This window comes from Amblyomma maculatum, chromosome 5 (genome assembly GCF_055883805.1).
Source record: "Amblyomma maculatum isolate TAMU_Amacu chromosome 5, ASM5588380v1, whole genome shotgun sequence".
In the NCBI taxonomy this organism is placed as follows: Eukaryota; Metazoa; Arthropoda; class Arachnida; order Ixodida; family Ixodidae; genus Amblyomma; species Amblyomma maculatum.
In genome coordinates this window covers 130,006,631-130,032,519 of record NC_139348.1, presented here as the reverse complement: position 1 = coordinate 130,032,519, position 25,889 = coordinate 130,006,631, and positions in this window count along the sequence as shown.

Below are 25,889 nucleotides of genomic sequence, written 5' to 3'. Positions count from 1 at the left end.
TAGGGTGTGCACGCCGTGTACAACACCTAGCGCAAGCACGAGATGCTGACGACCTTTTTTTTTTTGTTTCCCCCTTCCCACTGAGGTCAACACTTTTTCCACATTCTACGTCTCCAAGTCGTCGCACCGAGGGACATTCCCTCATTGTAACATCGCACCCCTGGATTGATTCTCTGCTTTACTTCCTCTGCGACCCTACGGCTGATTCTCCATCGCATGCTCACCGCCGCCATGCTCCTCATTTCGCCAAACATGACAATTTGCTTTATCGCTACCACTACAGTGAGGATGGTCGCAAGTGCTTGTTAGTTAATCCTCGAATTTGGGCTTAGGCCTACCCTGAACCTCAATACGATCACGAAAAAAATGTTAGAAATACACCTGGATGTAGCTGAAATACTACATTCTGCAGTTTTACTATGGCTGTGGAATATGTACAACTTCGTACTCAAGTGCGTTCGTCCACGCCTCACCTGCCAACGTCACAGGAATCCTACTCATAGTTCTGCAGGAAAGGTTCAGCCACTACTTTGCCCACCACGCCTATTTGACTGCGTCGGCATCGATTTATACGCAATGCCTCAGTACACTACCGCCGGTAACCGCTGGGCCAACGTCGCAGTTGATCACTTGACGAAAAACAGATTCACGTAAAGGTGAAGAGCATTCTTTTTCTCTTCACCGGCATTGCTATCCCTGCATGTGCTCGTTACTCGACCCGACTGATGGCGGACCGCTACTGCCGCTAATCTTGTGGTCCCGGGGCCTTTAAATAAGCCCCCATCTTGCAAAGCATATATTATTTCTCTATGAATTTGTACTGGCCGACTAGAAACACAGCGCATTCGAAAAGAAGATTAAATGTCATCAGCCAGAAAAATTCAAAATGAAAGCGGTATGCTGAAGGTATCCAAAGCTTTATCTGATTGCAACGAATGAGAAGTTTTGTGAAAATGAAACGATGTACTCTGGATTTTATAATTACCCCGGTGGTAGCAACCATCACATGGAAGCCTGAAGAATAAAATCATTGTCTCGAAGTCTGAGCGAAACCTCAACATCAATGCAACCAAATAATGTAAGTAGAACTGTCACCGATATAGTTTATACCAGCCTGCAGTAAGTAAAACTGAGAGATATGATTTCTTCTCAATCCATATATTGTTACAGAGTTATGTACAAATGCCGCAGCATAAAGTGGCCACAGCAAATCTGGCCAGTGCTTCCTTTATTGATAGCGTTAGGTAATATTCCCTACTGAAACAATTGTATGAGGCAATAACCTCACATTTTCTCACACAATCTCACTCAATTCGCATAAGAAATCACGTACAAGTCGCATATAATTGCATAATGTCTCATAGTTTCTTGTACATTATCATAAATGATGTACGATATTATATGATAATGATGGGCACCATTAGAGAGTCTGTGCGATTAGATGAGCTTTTATGAGGTTATTGCCCCGTAACGTTTAGTTTTCAGTAGAGCAATGTATATATATTATGAAAGAACCACATTTTTATTCATTCAAACATCATTTTTATACATCCTTTCAGGAAGTATTTATTTTTGAAGCAAACATAATTGCTAAAGAAGAGCCAGTAAAGAAGTTAAAATATTGTTCGCCTGGTTTCCCTGTTGCAGAAAACTAGAGAATTCGCCATAAGACACATATGAATAAAATTGTAAAATTTACGATAACACTGTAGCATTTGTTCAGAGAAAGCAACTGAAAGTAGAAAACTCACTAGCACTCAATGTTTTTGCACCATTGATTCAACAGCATATATTTTAAGAAGGTTGAGAAATAGCGTTCATCGAAACCCTCATTTTCTATAAAACACTTCCGTTAAAACGGTAAGCATTCGCAAGCAGTCTAAAAATACTCACCGAACACAAGGAAAAGACCACACAGCGTGATACGAGCCATCATTTTGGACAGTCAGCTAACTTCATGTGCTGCCGTTGAAGTGAGGTGCGTCTTATATGTGGTTTAACGTAGAGAAAAAAAAAAAAAAAAAGACGGGGACAGAGTTTCTTCTTCTCTTTAACCGCACTTCCGGAAAAGGATATATATTGTTGTAATTTATTCTGGTGTTATTTCTGATATTTTGGACTGATGTGTTCGATGATGCCACAAAATTTCCTGCCAGCTTTATTGTGTGTTTATAATAATCTTTAAACTCTCGTATGTGATCTTTAAACAATTCACGGAACACTCGACATAGAAGCGCAGATGCATTACTCCTGTTCGCAAATTACGAATAATGCAAGGAAGAAATCTAATGTAATGTACAGCACAATATACAAAATAAAAATCGAACTCTGAGCGCGGGGAAATGACATCTGTACAATGATGAATCGTGAATAAACGCATTTTTTTACGATACCATTTTTCAGAATATTTAGAGATGAATAGCCGGTGATTTTTTTTTTTTATTTTTATTTTTTTCTTTTTTTTTTCTTTTTTACGGATTGTCGATATTCCGGGACTTTGTAACTATACTTCGTCTCACAAGATATCTGCAAACAGCTTGGGTTAATAAAATTATTATGCATCACAACATTTCTTTCTTTTGTAGCAAAAGCTAGACTGCGCTAGGTTTTCAATCCGTCGGCCTTGCACCGTGTCACCGTAGCACAGAAGAAGAACAAGAAGACAGATAACTCGATAGTTGTTAGAGGCGAACGACAATAGCGAGTTTCTAGGACAGAAGGCTCGTCCGAACGTTGTGAAGGCGGCACATTAAATTCAGGTGTCCGCTGAAAAATTCGCTGCAACACTCACAACTTATACCCTACAATTTTTTTTTATTATTTCTTTTCTACACAACAGTGGCATTTTACCACACTGCGGTAGTTGTAGTTTCAACTTAGGCTAGTGTAAGAGCAATTTGTTGAAGCTATTTAACCCGCCGCGGTAGCTGAATAGCAAGGACGCATGGCTACTGAGCCGTAGTACCATCGAAACCTGCCGCGTGTCAATGGAGGAGAAACGCAAAAGGTGTCCGTGTGCTGTACAATAACAGTGCACGTTAAATGTCCCCAGGGGGTCGAAATTATTCCGCAGCACTCTACTAAGGCCCCTCTTTTTCTCTTCTTCCAATCTCACCATTTTAACTCCCGCCAGCTCGCGGGCCTGGTGTCCGTCGAGATGGGGGACAATAACTGCTCCAGTTTCGCTGCTAAAAAAAAAATACTTTTTAATCGTATGAAATCTATTTAATGTGGCAGTTGATTCAACTTGGTGTACATATTGAGTTATTTACTCAATCATTTAAACTGTCTGCAAAAATTGTTTGACTCCCTACTTCTGTAAAAGTACAATTGGTTACTTCCAGTTGCAGTTTTATTTCGAGTGTTAAGCCTTGTCTGTTTGCAGGTAATTGGTTACCATAACTTCTGTAGTGATCAACTATTCATTTTTGCCGTTTATCAAGCGTTAGGTGTGTTTAAATCCACTATAACTTCACTAAATGTTTGCGAGCTGTGTTGTGCTTAAACGTGTACATCGTTCTTGTGGCGAAAAATAGCTATTTGCGAGAAAGAGGAGAAGGAACGCGGCGCTAACAGCCAAATTTTAATGCACGTTAGTCAGTTATATACATGTCGTTCGCACAAAAAAAGGAGAAGTAAAGCTACACAAAAGCACATACGAAAAAGAAACAAAAGGTGTAAACGTGGCAGAAGATTATAACGTCGCACGAAGGTAGTCAATTTCGCTGTCGCAGATTGCTATCGAAAGCATGTGCCACTCTTTTGCCTAGTGTCGATATCTTCTTCTGTTTCCTGGGTCCGTTTATTCATTTGTGATAACTACGGTGTCGCCAAGCTGGGGAACGCATTTTCATGCGCTCGGTAGTGTTTTACTAGTTCAGTATTTCATGCACCGCATTTTCACACGTTTTACGTGCTTGTCCTTGCGTTTCTTTTAGCATTGATGCTTTCTTCTTCGCTCATTGTTGACCTCGGTGCGCCGTGCTCTTTACGGCACACGATCATGCACCAACCAGGCCAACTTTCCACCTTGATATAGTCTTCGTCATTCAAATGCAACGAAAACAAAAACGTCAAGAGACTCGTCGATAGATAGTTCGGTAAACGAGAATAACTATAACAGGTCACCCAGTAAGAGATGACTGTGTGCAGCCAGACAAAGCGCAGCGTTCATATGAGACTCACTGTAGTTACGTCATCGTGCACGAAAGTATAAAATACCAGCAAAAATTAAGAGTTAATATGTACCCTCTAAAGTACTAAGATAAAATGAAGTTTGCAGCGTAACCTTCACAATATTCAATGCAGATTGTAAGAATGAGGGTTATAGCTATACCTGCAAATTTCTCAAAATTGAAAGCAAAGTTGAGGGTTACAGAGAACCTGCAACTATATCTAACTTGTATTGCGGCGCGAACCACAAGAAGAGACGACGACAGACAGAGTGAAAAGAACCAACTAGCCCGCCAAGCAACCGTTCTGCAACTATAGTTCATGGCCGACAGTAAACTGAAAGGTACAGCATAACCTTTAAAACATTTAAGGTATGTTGTAACTCCCTAAGCCACCGGTGCACAAATTAGGGGAAAGTCGAGCCTGTGTTATGGGTTATGAGGAGTTGAGTGTATGCATTATAACGGACCACTTTGTTACTGAGCCTCGTTGAAATTAAATATTTTTTTTTTTTGCATACTGCGTGCACGAAAGCATGTTTTCACGGTGAACAGCGTTCGTCTTCTCCTGCAACGACGGCTGCACAAAGAACCAGATCTTAAAAAACACTCATGCATCGTCCCCGCAGCTTGCCGCCGCACGTTCAAATTCTAAACGTCAAAGTACCCCAGTCCAGGTGGCATACTGCGCCTCCAGGGGACATCAATAGAGCATTATTCTGTCGTGACCATCTCAAGAAGTCCCTTTCGGAAGCACGCTCACAATCACAAAGCATTTCAAAATCTGGTCATTCCGGAGCATACCAAGTCTAACAATAGTTTTATGAATAATAATCCCGGTCGCGACAAAAACAAATGCATTGATACGCGTAGAAGCACAATTATTGGGCTGCCAAAAATGTCCATTTCCTCTACCAGGTCACATCTACACGCAACGTCTACCGTTCAATCCTACTCAAAAACCATGCCTTTCTCTGAGTGTGACTACTGAGTCGACAATTACAAAGTCTGTTACATCTTTATTCTAAGCGCGCTGTACTCACCCAAATGTTTCTGTACGCAATGTTGCTGTCTTAGTAAGAGAGCGTTAAAGGGGCGAGTGGCAGGTGACAGTGTCAAAAGATATCTCAACGCCCCCGATTTCATCCGACCAATCTCCCAATGTGGGTTTCTTAGCCTTGGGCGATCTTGCTCGCACGCCACAGCTGTTTTCTTTAGGCATGGCGTTCCCTCTTAGCACGAACATAAGTGAACTTCTTGGAACTCCCAAAACTCCAATTAACATCTCTATTAAGCCGCAACCACATTTACTGAGAAACGCTCGAAACTGAGTTTGCAGCCGATAGGGCGCAGCAGTGTTGCGGAGGCGCTTCAAGGCGCACACACCTGAAGAAGCCTACCGCCGGACTGGCGGTCGCCTGCACCCAGTTTTTCCGGTCGGTGTAAGGCTGTGTATTTTAAAACATTCATCTGCCGCAGCTGGTGCGAACAAAATTTATTCCAGAAATGCTACCGAAATTTTTTTTATAGTAAGACACTATGTTTCCAAGGAAGTCAAGTCGTGTTTTCTTTGTGTAGTGCGCTCCAATCAGTTTTTTCGAGGTACGGTACATGACCAGAATTTTATTCCGAGGCCATAATAAGCTGTGCTTTTTTCATGTTTTGAAGACTCATTGACAACTCATAATGCCATCCACCCTCTCCATCTCGAATTTGTCCCCGTGTCCCCTCTCTGAGGATAACAAATATGCCAATGAACTATCGTTCAGGCAGCCTCTTTCATACGAAAGTTTGCCGTCAAGTAATATCTTATAGATGACTTTAACAGCGCCTTCCACGAAGGGCAGGGGATGCTGCTTTTCAATGCCGTTCTTATTTCCAAATCCTCTGCTTAAAACAAAGTATTGTTTATTTCGAAATTCTCCTGAGTATATGATGAGCTGCAGGGGGAGTCCTAGAGGTAGCGCTGAGGAAAGAAAAAGAACACATAGACCACTATAAGGTCTACGCAATTGTCGCTTGGAAGAACCCGGCAGATTCAGCCTATATTCACAGCAGGGCTTGATCGTCTTTCATTAAGATATGCGCGCAGTGGAAATATTTACAGCGGGCGAATATCAAAGTCAGAGCATGAAACGTCAAAACATGCTTTTGACGTCGATGCCCTTAAATCTTTTCACAGCTTATGGTTTGAGATTCAGTTGCCGCTGCCAAAAAGATCTGTTCACAAATACTGTCCTTTATTCCTGTCTCCGGCACATATTCATCAAGAAATGCTTTTCCCAATAAAGCGCCGCTGCTTCTGCTACATTCCTGGCGTCAACGCAACAACAGTTTCCGACATCCCTACAGTTGACAGCCCTGGTTGCACGTTCTTTCATCGGCGTTACTGCACTTCCAAAAAAAAAAAGAAAAAAAAGCACAGCTAATTCATTGGTCGTACTTACAGACTCTAACTGAGAATGCGATTCAAGCATGCGCTCGCTGATCTGATGCGCGAATTTTACATCGCAACTCACTCTAGGCACACAGCTGTTTATCTTTTTCTATATTGTTTCTTATTTTCATCCTGATTGAACTTGTGCGAGTTAAACACCTACATGTCTTAGTATTATTTTCCAGTGCTAATCTTTTAGAGCCTATAGAGTTCTTTTCTTAGCAGTTGTGCTTTAACCTTTGAAAGATAAGATCAGAGCTTCATTAGCTAAGCCGTTGTCTAATGTTTTATTTATAGGCTTCTAAAAAGAATTTATCGGCTAGGTAAAAAGAATCAAAGAAAGCAGAACAGGATTCAAGATAACGAGAGAAAATGTTTAACGGGAGACAACGCAGTGAACTGCATTACATATATATCAGTTATAGCCGAGTCATTTAAGAGTGACGATAGGGTAATCTCCGCAAATCAGGAAGCAACACAAAATAGCAGAATACAAACCAGCTTACAACTGACAAATCTAAACTGGAAAAAGGCAGAAAAAATATTCCTAAAAACAGATATGGAATTCCGATAAAGCTGATTAATGAACTTGGTCCAAGAAGTAAGGAAACATTGTTAAAAGTTTTGGAAACAGTCATAACGAATAAGCAAATTCCGGGCAGCTGGTGGAGGAGTAAAATGAATTTGATTTATAAAGGGAAAGGAGAAAGGATGCACACAGAATCCTACAGGCCGATTATCATAACATCTGTTATGTACAGGTTGGCCATGCAGGCAGTGAAATTAAAGGTGCAAGTGTGGGTAGAAAGTAACAAGATACTCGGAGAACTTCAGAACGGATTTAGAAATGGGAGGCGCTTAGATGATTGCCTGTTTGTGCTTGCCCAATGCATCGAAATATCTAGAGTGGAAAAACGACCTTTGTATTTGGCCTTCCTGGACATAAACGGGGCGTACGGCAACGTAAACAGGGAACTCCTGGGGGACATGTTATAGGAAGAAGGTATCGGTTATGAGATAACAGAGTTCCTACAGGAAATATACCGGGATAACAAAGTAGAAATTACATGGGAAGGGATAAGTAGTACGGAAGCTGTCAAGGTATGCAAAAGATTAAGACATGGTTGTTCTCTGTCACCGCTGCTGTACATGCTTTATATTGTCACAGAAGCCAGTGAAACTGGTTTAGCAGGTTTACTTACAACTAAGTAAAAGCACCGGCAAGATCATGGCACGGAACCGACTAGCGGGCGAGCACAGAGAGCGAAAAAGACGAGCGCGTGCCAGTCTGCCGAGCTCGCCACATGGCGGCGCCAGTAAGATAACATTGCGGCATTGCCCCTCCCGGTGGAAAAGGCATCGTCCCGATGCCGAGTGGAGAGGTCGAGGATAACCGTAGTCGGCGAGGATGCACGTTGACATCAAGTAGTTAAAGGAAGCAGAGAAAAAAAACACGTAGCTTGACCTAGCGGGAGTAGAAGGGCTTCATCCTGGCGACATGTACGACTTCCGATTGTGCTTGCCGGCGAGATGAGCGAGCAGTTCCTTGCGGGGTCACTTCGTAGGTGAGGTCGCTGAGTTTGCGTTGTACTTCGTACGGGCCGAAGTAGCGGCGCAGAAGCTTCTCGGAGCGACCCCGCTGGCGAACAGGTGTCCACACCCAAACCTGATCGCCAGAGTTGTAAATTACCTCCCTGTGACGAAGGTTATACCGTCGAGCATCTTTAACTTGCTGTGTCCGGACTCTCAGTCTAGCCAGCTAGCGAGCGGCCTCGGCATGCTGGACGAATTGGTCGGCACCGGCAATCGATGGGTGGGCAACATCTGGAAGTAGCTTTGCGTCCAGCATGGTGACATCTTCGCGACCGTACACCAAACGAAACGGTGTAAAGCGGGTCGTTTCCTGGACTGCGGTGTTATAAGAAAATGTTGCATACGGTAGTATCTGGTCCCAGTTCTTATGATCTTCGTCGACGTACATAGAAAGCATATCGGCGATGGTCTTATTGAGTCGCTCAGTAAGGCCGTTCGTCTGATGGTGGTAAGCTGTTGTTCTGCTATGACAAGTGCCACTGAGCAGCATGACTTCCTGGGTTAGAGCTGAAGTAAATGCCGTGCCTCTGTCAGTTAAAACGATCGCAGGGGCACCGTGACGAAGGTCTAGATTAAAGATGAAAAAGTTCGCAATATCAGTAAACGTGCCGCTGGGAAGAGCTTTCGTCTTACAATAGCGGGTTAGATAATCTGTGGCGACTATAATGTACCTGTTGCACTATGATGACGTAGGAAATGGCCAGAGCAAATCCGTACCGACTTGGTGAAAAGGTACTCGCGGAGGAACAATAGGCTGCAGCAGGCCGGCCGGCTTGACAGGTGGTATCTTCCGACGTTGACAATCACGGCACGTCCTAACATAGCGCTGAACCATAGCGGCAAGCTTGGGCCAGTAGTACTTTTGTCGTACTCGTGCCAAGGTGCGCGAAAAACCGAAATGTCCGGCAGAAAGCTCGTCGTGGCATGCCTGCAAAACGTCGGTACGGAGCGGCGTTGGGACAACCAGCAGATACTTAACGTCTGTGGAAGCGTAGTTTTTCTTGTAGAGGACGTCGTCACGCAAGCAGAACGACGACAGGCCACGCTTGAAAAGGCGAGGCAGCGATGAGGCGGTTCCTTCGAGGTAATCGATGATGGGCCGCAGTTCGGTGTCGTCTCGCTGCTGTTGAGCGAGATCTGGCGTCGAGAGAGCGCCAAGAAAGACGGAGTCATCTGTTTCACTTGAAGAACACGGGATAGGGTCTCGGTATAGGGAGTCAGCGTCACTGTGTTTCTTGCCGGACTTGTACACAATAGTGACGTCGAACTCCTATAAGCGGAGACTCCAGCGGGCTAACCTGCCTGAAGGATCTTTAAGGTTCGCTAACCAACAGAGTGAGTGGTGGTCGCTGACCACTCTAAACGGCCGACCATACAAATACGGCCGAAATTTTGTTACCGCCCACACAACTGCAAGGCACTCCTTTTCGGTAGTAGAATAATTCGCTTCGGAACGAGACAGGGTGCGGCTGGCGTAAGCAATCACCCGCTCAACGCCTTCTTGCCACTGAACAAGAACTGCACCGAGGCCAACGTTACTGGCGTCGGTATGCAATTCTGTGTCGGCCTCCTCGTCGAAGTGGCCAAGTACGGGCGTTGTTTGAAGGCGCTTGCGGAGCTCCTCGAAGGCCCTTTGCTGCTCGTCGGCCAAGATGAAAGGCTGGTCGTCCTTTGTTAGACGAGGCAATGGTTCCGCTATTCAGGAGAAGTCGTGCACAAATCTCCTGTAATATGCACAGAGGCCCGAAAACCGACGCACGGAACTTTTATCAGTGGGGGTCAGGAAAGCAGCTACGGCAGCCGTCTTCTCTGGATCAGGGCTGATTCCTGCAGCACTCACGACGTGACCCAGAAACTTGAGCTGTTGGAATGCAAAGTGGCATTTTTCTGGTTTTAGTGACAGCCCGGCACCGCGGATGGCATTTAGCACGGCCGTCAATCGTTTGAGGTGCTCCGTCGTAGGTCGCAGAGAAAATGACAACGTCGTCAAGGTAGACGAGGCACGTCTGCCATTTCAGGCCGGCTAGGACAGTGTCCATCATTCTTTGAAAGGTTGCGGGAGCGGAGCAGAAACCGAAGGGAAGCACCTTAAATTCGTACAGTTCGTCAAGAGTAATGAACGTGGTCTTCTCTCGATCACGTTCATCGACTTCGATCTGCCAGTACCCACTGCGTAGATCGAGCGAAGAAAAGTATCGGGCGTGGCGGAGTCGGTCGAATGACGCATCGATTCGAGGCAATGGGCAGACGTCCTTTTTCGTAATTTTCCTAAGCCTCCTATAGTCAACGCAGAATCTGAGTGTTCCGTCTTTTTTAGTGACCAGCACAACTGGTGAGGCCCATGCGCTTGTGGACAGCTGGATCACATCATCGCGAAGCATTTAATCAACCTGCGCCTAAATAGCCTCTCGTTCTTTCGCCGATACTCGGTAGGGGTGTTGGCAGATAGGGCGCTCGGTGGGATCAACTATAATTCGATGTTTGGCTACTGACGTCTGTTTCACTTTGGAAGTGACGGCAAAGCAGTCACGGTAAGTGTCCAGAATTGTTTGAAAGCGGCGTTTCTGTGTAAGACACAAAGCAGGATTCACGTCAGTTTGAACAGTATGTCCAATGCTCTCGGGAGGGTTCTCGTTGGCAAGCGAAAGGGCACAATGGGCGGATGGCGCACTAACTTCGTCAAAATAAGCGATAGCTGTACCTCGCGGTAAATGGCGGTATTCGGCACTAAAGTTCGTTAAAAGCAGTTCAGTTCGTTTATTTCTCAAAGCAAAGACCTCCCGAGCGACGCAGGCTTGTAGGATCAACAATAAATTCACATTCGTTTCCGCGAGGCCTTGAAAGGCGAGAGGGTTGTCGCACTGCACTGTAACAAACAAGCTGGTGCGTGGAGGTAGAGTGACATGGTCGTCGCACACTCGAAAAACTGGCCTGCCTGTGTAGTCGTCGCTGTGCTGTGTGTACTTGTCGGAAATTGCGCGATGAGTGGAAAAAGTCACCATGAAGTCACGGAGGTTGATGCTTGCGTCGTTTTCTCTAAGAAAATCAAGGCCGAGAATCAGGTCCTTGGAGCACTCTGCTAGCACAACGAAGCAACACGAGAAAGTTACGTGCCGAATCTCGACGTGAGCGGCGCACACTCCGAGCGGCGTTACCACATGCCCTCCGGCTGTCCTTACCGGGGCTCCGTGCTAAGGAGTCGGGACGTTTAGCAGAATGGTAGCAAGGCTATGACTCATAACACAAAAATCAGCGCCGGTATCTACAAGGGCAGTCGTGTTGTGGTTATCAACGACGATCGGTATCTCGACGGAATGCAACTCACCATCGACAAAGCGCGGCGTGTCAGGGATCGTCGGACTGACGGGTCGTTCGCTGCGTCGAATTGCGCCATCGAAGGTAAGCTTCTGTGATCGTCGGGAGGTCGTCGGACTCGTTGGTCGTGCGGTGCGTCGATTGGGGGCGTCGGAGGAAAGCTTCGCCGATCGTCGAAAAGTGGTCGGACTGTTAGTCGGAGCGAAGGGTCGGAGGTCGGTCTGTGTGATCGAATCGGTGAGCGGAGAATGTTGGTCGTAGTGTTCATCGACGGCGGTCCTACCCCCGAAGGTCGCCGTCTTCAGTTTTCCCGGCGCGGACTTGGGGACTGCCTGAAGGAAGAACGGCGGCTGGAGGAAAACTGCCTCGGCGATGGTGACCTGGACTGGCGTCGCTGGAGGGACGCAGGTGGGACGTTGTCGCTGAGGTATTGGTCGATGTCCCGAGGTCGTTCGCCATAGCGCGGCCAAGAGGCATCCGGGTAAAATCCGCGCAAGTCCATCCGACGGTACGGGCAGTGGCGCAGAACGTGACGGGCTTCGCCGCAGTGAAAGCACAAAGGCAGATTGTTCGGCGTGCGCCACGCGTGTGCTTTGCGAACGGGTGGTCGAGCTTAAGACACACCAGTCGAAACTGGATATTGGGGTGGAGGACGAGCGGGAGGAGCAGGGTTGCAGGGTGCCAATGGTTCAGGCGCAGGGGTACGCAACACGTCGCTGTACGTCATGATGTGTGGCGCAGGCGGCTGGGGTGATGGTACTGATGGCACTGCTTGGCGGAGCTCTTCGCGTACAATATCTGAGATGCCCCCAACACGTGGATGTTGCTCGAGAGAGGGCAGCTTTTGCAGCTCTTCGCACACGATGCTTCGGATAAGTTCACGAAGGGTTTCACTGTCGTTTCCGGCCACTCCGTCCGGTTGAAAAGGCGAGACATTTCTTCTACAAACATAGCCACGCTTCCATTAGGCCGCTGTGCTCGGGACTGTAGAGCGAGTTCGGCCATCTCTTGTCTTGCATCGTTGGCAAATGTTCCGAGCAGCTGCCGCCGGATTTCTTGCCAGGTAGTAATTGTAGCCTCATGGTTTTCGAACCACATTCTGGCGGCATCTTCTAGTGCGAAATAAACATTCCGCAAGTTCCGTTCCTCGTCCCACGCATTAAACAAAGCGACGCGGTCGTAGCTGGTCAACCAGTCCTCAATGTCTTCGAACTTATCGCCATGAAACGGCGTGGGCACACGCGGAGCATGGAATAGCAGCGGCTGGTCACTCACGGGAAGCTGAATGGTCTGGATTGCCGCTGTGGTCATCGTGGTTCGCGGTGGGGAAACAAGAGGACCACATTCGGGAGCTAAGCCTCTCAAGCGACGGCTCGCCTTGTGCACAGGTGTCGTATCCACGGTGTGTAGATGGGCGTAGGGGGCAGTCAGAGGCTCTTCGTACATGGCATCTACCCGGAAGCTCCACCAAAATATGTCACAGAAGCCAGTGGAACTGGTTAAGCAGGTTTACTCACAACTAAGCAAAAGCACCGGCAAGATAAGGCACGGAAACGACTGGCGAGCGAGCACGAGAGCGAAGAAGACGAGCGCGTGCCAATCTCCGCAGCTCGTCACATGGCGGCGCCAGTAAGATAACATTGGATAAAATGGAGATGGCTTTCCTTTTCAGGAGGTTCAAATTTCCGTCGGTTGCTGTGGCACAACGCTGTATGTATCGGTGTACTTCGCGCCGTGATGATCGTTGACGTGCTCGACGAGGATGACTCCGCCTGTCTGCGCATCCTATGCTTGGCCTTCTTACTGACAACAGGTACGAACCCGTCGTCGATTCAGGAGTCATCACTTGGCGCCGAGTACACATCAGTGTCTGGCTCCATGCGTTGCTCGGATGGTAGATGCGCTTTCTCTGGGTGGCCGCTGCCGACCCACCAGGTTCCAAAGGAGGCCCAGTAGACACACCTTCCATCGCCGTAACGAGAAGGGAGCGGCGGCTCCCTGATATGACACAAATTATCAAAAACCTACAGAGATGTAAATGCAGCGTTCCGATGCAGTACAACTTATTCGTCTTCCTCAACTGCAGAGAAGGAAGAGAATGACGGGAAAGGCTGGAAAGGTACAGGGGATATTTTCAAGGTTGCATCATCTCGTTCGAGGGTGGACGATGGGATACGAGTCAAGATTGCTATGAGAAGCAAGGATATGCTTGGCACCGTGCGGTCACTGCCCGGTACCAAGAATATCCTTGCTTCTCATAGCCATCTTGACCTCTATCCCATCGTTCATCCACAAACAAGATGACGCAACATTGACAAACATCCCCGTACACACACATCTATATTTGTAGCACCCTTATTCATATGGGAACAAAGGAAAGACGTTGAGCAACGTAGTTGGAAAATGCTGTAAACCATTTTATACTTTGCGCGTGTGCGTTCGTTTTGTGCCAAGTGAGAACTCCTGAGTAAACATTTCGGACGAGACAGCGAAGTCAGAAACAGGATACGGGGGACGCATTCGTAGGATTCATTTCTTCTGTTAGAACTTCTGCCCTCACGCGTGGCCCAGTGACGCTTCTGATTACAAAATTTGTGCGCGTAACAAATGGTGCAAAGGTTCCAACCAAAATGTTGGTTTAATTGAACGTTTCGAACGCAACATATACCTTCTTTCTCAGGTGGATTTACTATAGGCTTCACTGTAAAACCTGAATCGAAGTGGGAGGAACAGTCGGGAAACGCATGCTGAGCTGGATAACGCATAGATCCAAGCAAAGCTTTTTATAAACGGAAACGTTAGTGCCGTTTATTTCTCAAGAGCATATACGGTCGACTGGCACAGGTAAGGGATCTCGGGCACTCCGTGGCGCCGTGCCGATGACACCTTCGCGGCGGTGAAGATAAAATCGTAAATCACGAAAATTTCGTGTATGTGTGACTTCACTTTGTAACAGGCGAGGAGATGTAGTGTGGTGCTGAGTAGCAAGACCCTGCCTTTGTGTGTGCCAGTTGTTGCGCGACCATGGCACTGAGGAGAACTGACTTCGAGTTCGATATGAAAGCAGGGTTGTGTGCAATAAACCTCTGGTAACTGTACCTTGTAATAGTCGTTCTAATACATACATTCTAATATACTTAAAAGCCAATCTAATAGCATTTCGAAACACTGGGAGAGAGAATCGTCTGCAGAATGGGCAAAGCGTTTCCCTCAATGTTTACTTTTTATGCTCGCACTTGTAGTTAATGCGAAAAAATGGCCCATTCTTCCTTCGAGTAGTGGTAGCGTAGGTGGATTTGAAATTACTTGCGGGCAAATTATTCGCAGCTGTTTCCGCGAAAAACATCTGTTTCGTCGCGTCATTTGAAAGTTTTTGTTTTTTTCATCTCACAATACGTACACCGCGCTGTTGGAACCGCAGAAATAAGTTTTACCAGGCTTCCAAAACAGCGTCTACAAAGTGCTTTCAATAATTCTCCTGTTTTCTCTTTATTATTATCAAGCTGCGCTTTCTTCCCGCTTGTTTGTTTTTTATCTAGTGTATACGGCCTCGCACTCTGTTTTAATGCAAGGGCAATACAAGAACAGTGTAGCGTCATAAAAACAAGGTGCCTCCAGGACAAAGTCATGTCCCTTCTCACTTTTTTTTTCCATATTGTTTTCACAGAGCGTGGATTAATAAAGCCATTATGAATCACATTTCTTCCTTTTACACAACAGTGGCATAACTTTGAGCAGCACTTTTGACCACTCTGAGATGCGCTTATCTTCAACTTGTGTTGGTCTAAGTGTGATTTGTTTGTCGTAACTTTTTCACCTGTCATACTAGGTTATTGGTAAGGACTCTTGGCTTCTGGGGCGGAGTACCCTCGGTCAAATGCGGCCGCGTATCGATGGAGGCGAAACGCATAAGGCGTCCGGGTGTTGTGTGATATCATTGCACGCTAAAGAACCCCAGGCGGTGGGAATTATCCTGCTACCCTCTACTACTGCACCTATATCCATTTCTTGTTTCACACCCACCTTTCTCCCTTCCCTTAGGTCGTGGTACGGGTGTCAGTCAAGATGTGAGACAATCACTGCGCTATTTCTTCTTCCCCTCCCCATAAAAAAAAAAAAAAGCATTTTCAACCGTAGGGTTTAAAGCCTATTTAATAAGGCAGTGTATTCAACTTTGTGCACATTCTCCGTTATTGACTCTGTCACATAAATTAGATGCAAAAATCATTTCAGTGTCCTTTTGTTGGCATCTCGAATTACATCTGTAGAAAGACTTGTTTATTACTAGTTAGAGTTCCGCTTCGACTGTGAAGTTTTTTCTGTTCGCATATAATTCGCTATGGTAACCTCTCTAGTCATGAAGTATTCACTTTTGCCGTTTACCCTGCATTGAGCATGTTTAACTCCACAATAAATCCGTTAAATGTATGACAGCAGCAATGTGTTTAGACATGTGCGTCATTGAAATAGAACGACAAAAAAAGAGTAAAAAAAAAAACTTCGTAACAACCCGTTTGAAAAACGAAGCCTGCCGATCCCCCAATGCGAGATGACTCTGAGCAGCCAGAAAAAGCTCAGCACTCATACAAGACCTACTACACTTACGTCAGTGTGCTTGAAAGCCTAATTTAACAGTAACAAATAAACGTTAAGAATAAGAGTCTCTCTAGTCATGAAGTATTGACTTTTGCCGTTTACCCTGTATCAAGCTTGTTTAACTCCACAATAAATCCGTTAAATGTATGACAGCAGCAATGTGTTTAGACATGTGCGTCATTGAAATAGAACGACAAAAAAAGAGTAAAAAAAAAAACTTCGTAACAACCCGTTTGAAAAACGAAGCCTGCCGATCCCCCAATGCGAGATGACTCTGAGCAGCCAGAAAAAGCTCAGCACTCATACAAGACCTACTGTACTTACGTCAGTGTGCTTGAAAGCCTAATTTAACAGTAACAAATAAACGTTAAGAATAAGAGTCTCTCTAGTCATGAAGTATTCACTTTTGCCGTTTACCCTGTATTAAGCTTGTTTAACTCCACAATAAATCCGTTAAACGTATGACAGCAGCAATGTGTTTAGACATGTGCGTCATTGAAATAGAACGACAAAAAAAAAAGTAAAAAAGAAAAACTCCGTAACAACCCGTTTGAAAAACAAAGCCTGCCGATCACCCAATGCGAGATGACTCTGAGCAGCTAGACAAAGCTCAGCACTCATACAAGACCTACTGTACTTACGTCAGCGTGCTTGAAAGCCTAAATTAACAGTAACAAATAAACGTTAAGAATAAGAGTGAATAAGAGTTAAGGTAAAAATTGCTCATGGGGTTTAACGTCCCAAAGCGACTCAGGCTACGAGAGACGCCGTAGTGGAGGACTCCGGAAATTTCGACCACCTGGGGTTCTTTAACGTGCACTGACATATCACAGCACAAAATGAAGGCTGCAGCATGGCCTGCAAAATGTTCGCAGCTGACGGCAACAATAAGGGTGGCAGCTTAACCTCGAAATTTCTCAAAATTGAAGCGAAGATGACAGTTAAGGCACCAAAATGTCCGACGTAGCGCAAGCGCGTGTGCGTCGACCTGCGCAATATTAAGTTGAGGAAAACCCGATTCTCCAAAGCGTAATAACTGGACACGCTATTCTCGCCGACCGCGCCGTCCACGCATTCCTCACGCGTAGCGAAGTATGTGGCTTGCTGTGCCAACAGCGGCCGCGCGCGAAATAGTATGGGCTCCTGCTCATATGGGTCTCGAAGGGAATGAGGCAGCCGACGCCGCCGCCCGCGCGCTCTCTTTCCGGGCTTCCCATCTCGACCCCCTAGATCAGGATCTCGAATTCGAATCCGCGTATTCTTTTAAAGACATTGTTCTTTGCTATCAATCTTGTCATAGCCTTTACCCTCGCCCAAGTAAAGGTCTATCTAAGACGGAGGAGCGGCTTCTACTCCGTCTGTATACCAACACTCTGCTGTGCCCGGCAGCACTAAAACATTTTAATCCCTCCTTCACGGGCAGTTGTCCGCACTGTGCGGAGAAGTCTTCGGACATCTACCACATGGTGTGGGCTTGCCCATCCAACCCAGCTATTCCTCCTCACCCCAACCCCACTCGGGAGGACTGGGAGGCGACCCTGCTCGGCTGCTATGACCTGCAGGCCCAAAAGGCCTTGGTCGAGCGCGCCCGGGCAGCGGCCGACGCCACTGGACCCCACCCAGTATCTGTAGGGGCTGATAGTCAAAGATCCGGCTCATGCATACATCCACCCCTTTTAAATGAATAAACGTTTGTCGCCACCACCACCACGCATTTCATACACTGTTGCAGGAAAGCTGCTAGAAGGCATTCGAGCGTATCCATGCGTCTATGATACCAAACTGATTTGCCATAGAGACGCAGAGAGGAAGAAAAAATGCCTGAGATGCCATCCGTCAGCAGTGCGACCCGGACATAGTTGTGAGCTCTTCACTGCAGTGCGTAATGTACGTACGTGTCATGCACGTCTCAATGCAGTGCTCGAAGAGGTGTAAAAGACGTTGTTTCCCGTACCTTCACTATTTTCAGTACAAGCATACCAGAAACGGTGGAAGCGGCTTCATCACCGGTATACGCTGAAATCGAAGGTCATCGATTTGGCGACACGGAACGGTAGTTGTTTCGTATCCCCAAAAACTTGAGAATTCGCGAAATCAATGGAATTCTAGAAGAACTGCAGCGTGCGGAGAAAGTGATCGTCATTACTGTAAAATCTCTAAATCTTCTGCAATCATGCAGACACTTAAATGACGATTCAGTTCAGTTCAGTTCAGTCGCTCAGTCGTGTCCGACTCTTCGTGACCCTATGGACCATGTCACGCCACGCTTTCCGGTCTCTCACTATCTTCCTAACATCACATAACTTCATCTGCAGTACCTCGAGGATGCCATCTAACCATCACGTTCGCTGCCTACCCCTTCTCCGGCGACCCTCAACCTTTCCCAACATCAAACCTTTCTCCAGCGACTCCTCTCTTCTCATCAGATGACCAAAGTAGCTGAGCTTTAACTTTAGAATTTGACCCTCCAATGAGCAGTCAGGGTTTATGGTCGACAATATCAACTGATTTGACCATCTGGCAGTCCAAGGAACTCTCAAGAGTCTTCGCCAGCACCACACATCAAACGCGTCAATTAGGTTTCAGTAAAACAGCCACGTACACAACCATTATCGCTCCGCTCCGTCCGTAGCCGTCATCAACGGGCTCACGGACCATGCGTGTCCAGATGTCTCCACGGGCCAGCTGTAAATTCTTTGTGCCATTTGAACAGTCGCAGAGAGCACAGCGCATTTTCGCTTTAATCGCGACAGTAACTGGCTCGATATGCGACTTTCGCAGTTAAAGTCAACAATACCCCAGTTCCTCCCAGGAACCCTGTCGTCTGCCCGAAAATGCACTCCGAAAATGCATCAGCACTCGAGGGCGTCTTGTGCGCATGCGCGCTGAGGCACTGTGTACAGCAAGCACGCTGACTGAAGAGGCGGCGGCAGCGATGGTTTCTTGACGCGCCCGCCGTAGCCAGCATAACGTGACCGACGTCACCGGCTATGCCAGTCGCACCGCAAACGTTGGACTATTTCGGGCGCTTTATAGCATAACCTGCGACTAGTTCATGCATAGTGGGCACAATATTCACCTATGAAGGGTTACCAGGGTTAGAGTGTAGGTATTACAACGCTACAGTTTGTTACTGAGCCTGATTCAAATGAAAAAAAATTTATACTGTGTGCATTGATATGATCGGAAGACCGGGGCCTATAGGACTTCAGCGCAAGGCGTTGAGGAAGGCAGACGACGGCAGGAGTTAATTAGGAGAAGAGTAAACAGAAGACTTATTTTACATATTTACCATGTAAACGTGCAAGCACGTGAAAGGGAGCTCTTAATCAACTGAGAGCACAGGCGATTCACACTGAAGCAGCCCTCGTAGGCTGCTTAAATCACTTTTCAGTCAACTCTGGAACCGGCAGCTTCCCAAACGTCCGATGGGCGCTGAGCCACTTCTTTTGGCTCCGCCCATGGCTTCTTTGACTCCGCCCAACTGTTCTACCAGCACCTCACGCACAAACGCGCACACATACACACACCTCCTCGCACTTGTACAGGGAATACTGTGTACCACTGCAGAACAGCCAAGCCGTCCCCGTTGCTCTCTATGAAGCGGCGATGTCCCATCTGGTTTCAGCCATCTCCAATGGCGCCGGTCAGACGATGGTGCACACTGCACACCTTCTCAGCAGCACAATGCCTGGTCTTAATGGCCATCGAGAAGCACGTGCAGCAGCTCCTTTGAATTCACTGCCGCCTCCCTAAGATCAATTAAGGAATCAATCTTCCGCAGTGAAGTCACAATACGACGAGTGCAGCTGCTCCGTTTTGCCCCGCCGACCAGGCCCATTGTTGAGAAGGTTCCAGCCACAAAAGGTCTTGCTGCAACGACGCCAGCCCGGCGATAGAGCACCCATCTCCCCGCCGCCAAACTGGAGCCTGAGAGGACTACACCGTGGTCTAAGCCAGTATGTCTTAATGATCACATGTTGACATAAGCAGCATCTTTGAGTCAACAGTCGCTTCCTTAAGAACGGCTAAGGAAGCCATCTCCCGCTGCTGGGTCACAACACGACGGGGTGCCGCGATTCCTGGTTCGCCCTGCTGCCGTGGTCCATTGTTCAGGAGAAGGGTGCCGGAGATCAAAGCACGCCCGTTTTGGTTGCCGACAAAAGCACTTGAGTTCAATTAAGTTGTAGAAGACACGCCTTTCCCTGTCGGGAAGATAAGGATCCGTGCTCCTAAGAAGAAGAAACGCAACAGATCAGTAAGAAAGAAACCAGCAACAAATTAGCGGTGTGGGGTAGGGCAGAAGAGTTCAGGATCTCGCTACAGAATAGATATTCAGCTCTAACCGAGGCTTGCGACATTACCCTAGAAGCGATCAACAATAATTTCAGAGATATCATTACTGAATGCGCTGTAGACGTAGGCGGTAGAATAGTTAGAGGGGATACCGGTAAGCTGTCTAAAGAAACAAAAGATTTGATTAAGAAACGCCAGCGTATGAAAGCCTCCAATCCAGCAGACCAGATAGAATTGGCCGAGATATCAAAGCTAATCAATAAGCGCAAGGTGGCCGATATAAGGAAGTATAACATGGAGAAAATTGAGCATACTCTAAAGAACGGGGGAAGCCGGGGGACAAGATAGTCAAAGTAGCCGAGGAGTTCTATACATATCTCTACAGTAGCCAAAGTAGTCAGGAACGTAATGAGATTGGCGGTAGGGAAAAACAGTCAGACGTTCCACTGCAGTGACGAAGGACGAGGTCAAGAAAGCATTAGAAACTATGAAAATGGGGAAATCAGCTGGAGAGGATCAGATAACTACAGATTGGCTGAAGGACGGGGGGGGGGGGGGGTGATATCGTGTTAGAAAAGCTGGCCACCCTGTATACGCAGTGCCTAGTGTCATCGACGGTACCGGAACCATGGAAGAATGCAAACATTATCCTCATTCATAAGAAAGGGGACTCTAAGGGCCTTAAAAATTACAGACCAATCAGCTTACTGTCTGTTACGTACAAGGTATTTACTAAGGTAATCGCTAATAGAATCAGGACAACCTTAGACTGCAATCAAGCAAATGATCAAGCAGGTTTTCGGATACGGTACTCTACTATCGATCATATCCATACCATCAATCAGGTGATAGAAAAATTCTCGGATTATCCCCAGCCCTTATACATAGCATTCATTGATTACGAAAAAGCATTTGACTCAGATGAAACCTCGGCGGTGATGCAGGCATTGCGAAATCAGCGGGTAGACGAGCCGTACGTGAAAGTGCTGGAAGATATATATAGTGGCTGCACAGCAATCATAGTTCTGCATAAAGAAAGTAACAAAATTCCCATAAAGAAAGGTGTTAGGCAAGGAGACACAATCTCCCCAGTACTATTCACAGCTTGCTTAGAGGAAGTATTCAGAGATTTGAAATGGGAGCAGTTAGGGGTAAGGGTAGATGGAGGATACCTCAGTAATCTGCGACTTGGTGATGACATTGCCTTGCTAAGCAACTCGGGGGATGAACTGCAAATAACGATTGGTGTCCTAGACAGGAAAAGTAGAAAGGTGGGCTTGAAAATCAATATGCAGAGGACTAAGGTAATGTTCAACAGCCTCAGGAAGGAGCAGCAGTTTGCATAAGGTAGCGAAGTACTGGAAGTAGTAGGCGAATATGTCTACTTAGGACAGGTAGTAACCTCAGATCCGGACCATGAAAAGGAAATAACAAGAAGAATAAGATTGAGATGGAGCGCATTTGGCAAGCACTCGCAGATTATGACTAGCAGCTTACCGGTATCGCTCAAGAAGAAAGTATACAACAGTTGCATTTTACCTGTACTCACCTGTGGGGCTGAAATGTGGAGGCTAACCAAGAGGGTTCTATTTAAGTTGAGGACAACCCAGAGGGCTATGGAACTAAAAATGGTAGGGGTGACATTAGGAGATAAGAAGCGTGAAGAGTGGGTCAGAGAAATAAATCAAGATACCGACATTCTAGCGGACATCAAGAAGAAGAAATGGAGTAGGGCGGGACATGTAGTTGGAAGAGAAGATAACCGACGGTCGCTTAGGGTAACAAACTGGATTCCAAGGGAAGGAAAGCGTAGCAGTGGGAGGCAGAAAGTTAGGTGGGCAGATGAGGTTAAGAAGTTCGCAGGGGTCAAGTGGATGCAGCTAGCACAGAACCGGGTTAATTGGAGAAATATGGGAGAGGCCTTCGCCCTGCAGTGGGTATAGTCAGCCTGATTATTATTATTATTATTATTATTATTATTATTATTATTATTATTATTATTATTATTATTATTATTATTATTATTATTATTATTATTATTATTATTATTATTATTATTATTATTATTATTATTATTATTATTATTATTATTATTATTATTATTATTATTATGACGACGACGACGACCACGACGATGGTGATTATGATGATGCTCCTCGGTCCGCTGCCGCATTCTCGAAAAACCACATCCGGCTCTCCAGCGGCGCGGACTCTCTGGGACGATTTATGGCCGATTGCTCGGGCATAGCAGCATGAAAGCCAGTTTCCACGGGGTAAAGCATTCGGCTTCTCCTGCAGTGAAGGCAACCCCAAAAATACAAATCCTTCTAAAAGCTCGTTCCTGTAGCTGGGCACCTTACATGTAAACTCAATGTAACAATGCACCAGCCCAACATATTACATAGTGCGCGTCCACGGGATACCAGCAGGGCGTTCTTGTTTCATGATGCTCTCTAGCCGTCTGGAGAAGGCCCTTTTAGACTCACGCCCGCAAGCCTTTCAAACTCTCTCCTCTCAGAAACATATGTCAACACTAACAATGTTTTGAACATAACCCAATATCCAGATGAAACAAAGCGAAAAGAATGGATACCCACAGCAGCATCATCATTTGGCTACCAACAAGGCAATTCTTCTATCAGGTCCTTTTAGACGCAACGTGTGTCCGTTGACTACTTCCCAAGAACAACGCATTCCTCTGTGTGCGACTTCTGCGTTGATAATTACGAGTAATTTCTCCTCTTTATTCTAATCGGGATTTACTACCCGGAAGCTACCGTTGGAAATGCTGCTATCCTCGTAAAAGAGCAAAAAAGAGTTGAGTGGCAGGTGACAGCATCTAAGGATCTGTGAACGTCACCTGATTTCATCCGACTAGTTTCACATATTGCCTTTGCCCCGGGGGATCTTGATCTCACGCCGCAGCTATTTTCATTTGACATTCTCTCGCAGCACGAACGTGAGTTAACCCTCTAAAAACTAATAAGTCCGCAAATGAGTAAAAATGGGGTTGCATGACCGGTAGGGCGCTCCAGGCCTTGTTAGGACACGGCATTCCCTCGAAGCTCCGGGGTACATTTTCATGTCTAGAAATATATAATACATATATGATTGGCAAGGTAAGATGATTTTCACTACACGTTATGCATATCTATAGATAGCAATTGCCGGGGTTTTAACTCAGTGTTTGCCTTCTAATTGGTAACTTCAAAACGCTTGGTGCAGCCCAGTGGTGCAGCCAATAAAATCACCTCGCATTTCTAATTTCATGAAATAAATATGATTTCAGGAGGGAATGCGCCTCCATTGCGAATAATAGAGAATTCTGCATATTTTGTGATCAAAATATACCACACAGTTTGGTGACAATACCGTAGCCCTACAAGGGAATGCACTAGAGAACTTGCTACCCTTTTTTTAATCCCTTACGGGCTTATTCGTGTTTAGATTGAACTTGTCGGGACTCCAGAAACTCCAATTAACATCGCTTTTGAATCGCAACCACATTTGCTGAGAATGCTCGAAACTGATTTTGCAGCTGATAGGACTAAGCGGTTTTTGCGGAGATGCTTCCAGGCGCACACCCCTGAAGCAGCCGATCGCCGGACCGACGACCGACTCCACCATTTTGCCAGTGGATTTCGGACGGTGAGTTTCGTGCGAACAGAATGGTATCTATTAATGCTACCACTCAGGTTTTTATAGTAAGGCTCAAAACTCTCTGAAACAATCAGGACCAGTTCTTTACATACATACATACATACATACATACATACATACATACATACATACATACATACATACATACATACATACATACATACATACATACATACATACATACATACATACATACATACATACACACATACATACATACATACATACATACATACATACATACATACATACATACATACATACATACATACATACATACATACATACATACATACATACATACATACATACATACATACATACATACATACATACATACATACATACATACATACATACATACATACATACATACATACATACATACATACATACATACATACATACATACACATTGTTACGGGGTAGTTCAGCTTGTAGCAGAGGGCGGACACGGAAGACAAGGCTTTCAAACAGACGTTTTCTGCAGGCACCAGTCGACACTGTTGAACGTCGTCTTCTCTCAAACTCACGACAGTCTTCTTCTTTCCTTATGCGTATGCACCGCCTAATGTGACTATATATATATATATATATATATATATATATATATATATATATATTGTGTGCATTCCAAGGATCTCCTTCTTTCACGTGTACATACCATCATCATCATCTTCATCCTACCGCGGCGCCACCGGTTGCGCGCGTCGTGGTTGTCCATCGGAATAAACGCCAGACACGGCATCCCTTGCCTTGTCATCTCGACCTTGCCGTCTCGACCTGCTCTTCTTCCACAAGTGGTGGAGGTGAGACTTCATCCCCCTGCTGTTTTGTGCCCTGCCTCTCGCTGGAGCTACGTTCCGGTCACTGTTTACCACCTGCCACCATCGTTATGTCTACCGAGAGTACCCACGAACCGGCAGAACCCTCTACCTCGGCCGCACCAACCCCTCCGACTGTGCCCACACGATAACGCGACCCGCCGCTGTTCGCTGGTCGTCGCGATGAAGACGTCGATGACTGACTGGACACCTATGAACGCTGTAGTGCCTACAACCAGTGGGACGATGCTCTGGAATATCTCAATCTTTCTTTCTACCTAATTGAGGTCGCCAGAACCTGGTTTATTAACCGCGAACCCCACACCACTAACTGGACCACATTCAAGCAGCAGTTCCGCCAATACTTCGCAGACCCGGCAGTTCGGGTTAGATCGCGAAGACCAAGCTCGCTTCCCGCCTCCAACGTCCCGATGAGTCATAGGCGTCTTACATAGAGTCCATACTTGCACTTTGTCGGCGTATTAGTCTCACCATACCGGAACCTGAACGCGTACACCACACCTTGAAAGGAATTAATTACGTGGCTTAATAACACCCTAATTGCCCAGAATCCTTCAACGGTTGATGCCATTATTACGACATGCCAACGCATCGACCAGCTGCAGTCTTCCCGATTGCAGTCCGGCATCGCTACTGGCCTGACCTCTCCTGACTTTGATCTGCGGGCACTGATTCGAGCCATCATTCGCGAGGAGCTCCAAGCCCTCAAGCCTGTCTGTCGACACGGGTGCGACCATTCTTCTGTAGCTTTTAATGATGCCGGTCTCCGCAGCATTATTAAAGAAGAGCTTGCAACAATCACCCAACCTATGGCATCCGACCCTCGTGTACCGCGCACCTCCACCACATGTGGAAGAAGGCCACAAGGTCCTCGTCTGAGCCTAGTGGAGCCCATGTATCTCGACGCCACTCCCCATCTCCATACCACCGCTCAGTTTCTCCTCTCCGTCCCGCAACAACTCTTCCTGTCCGTCG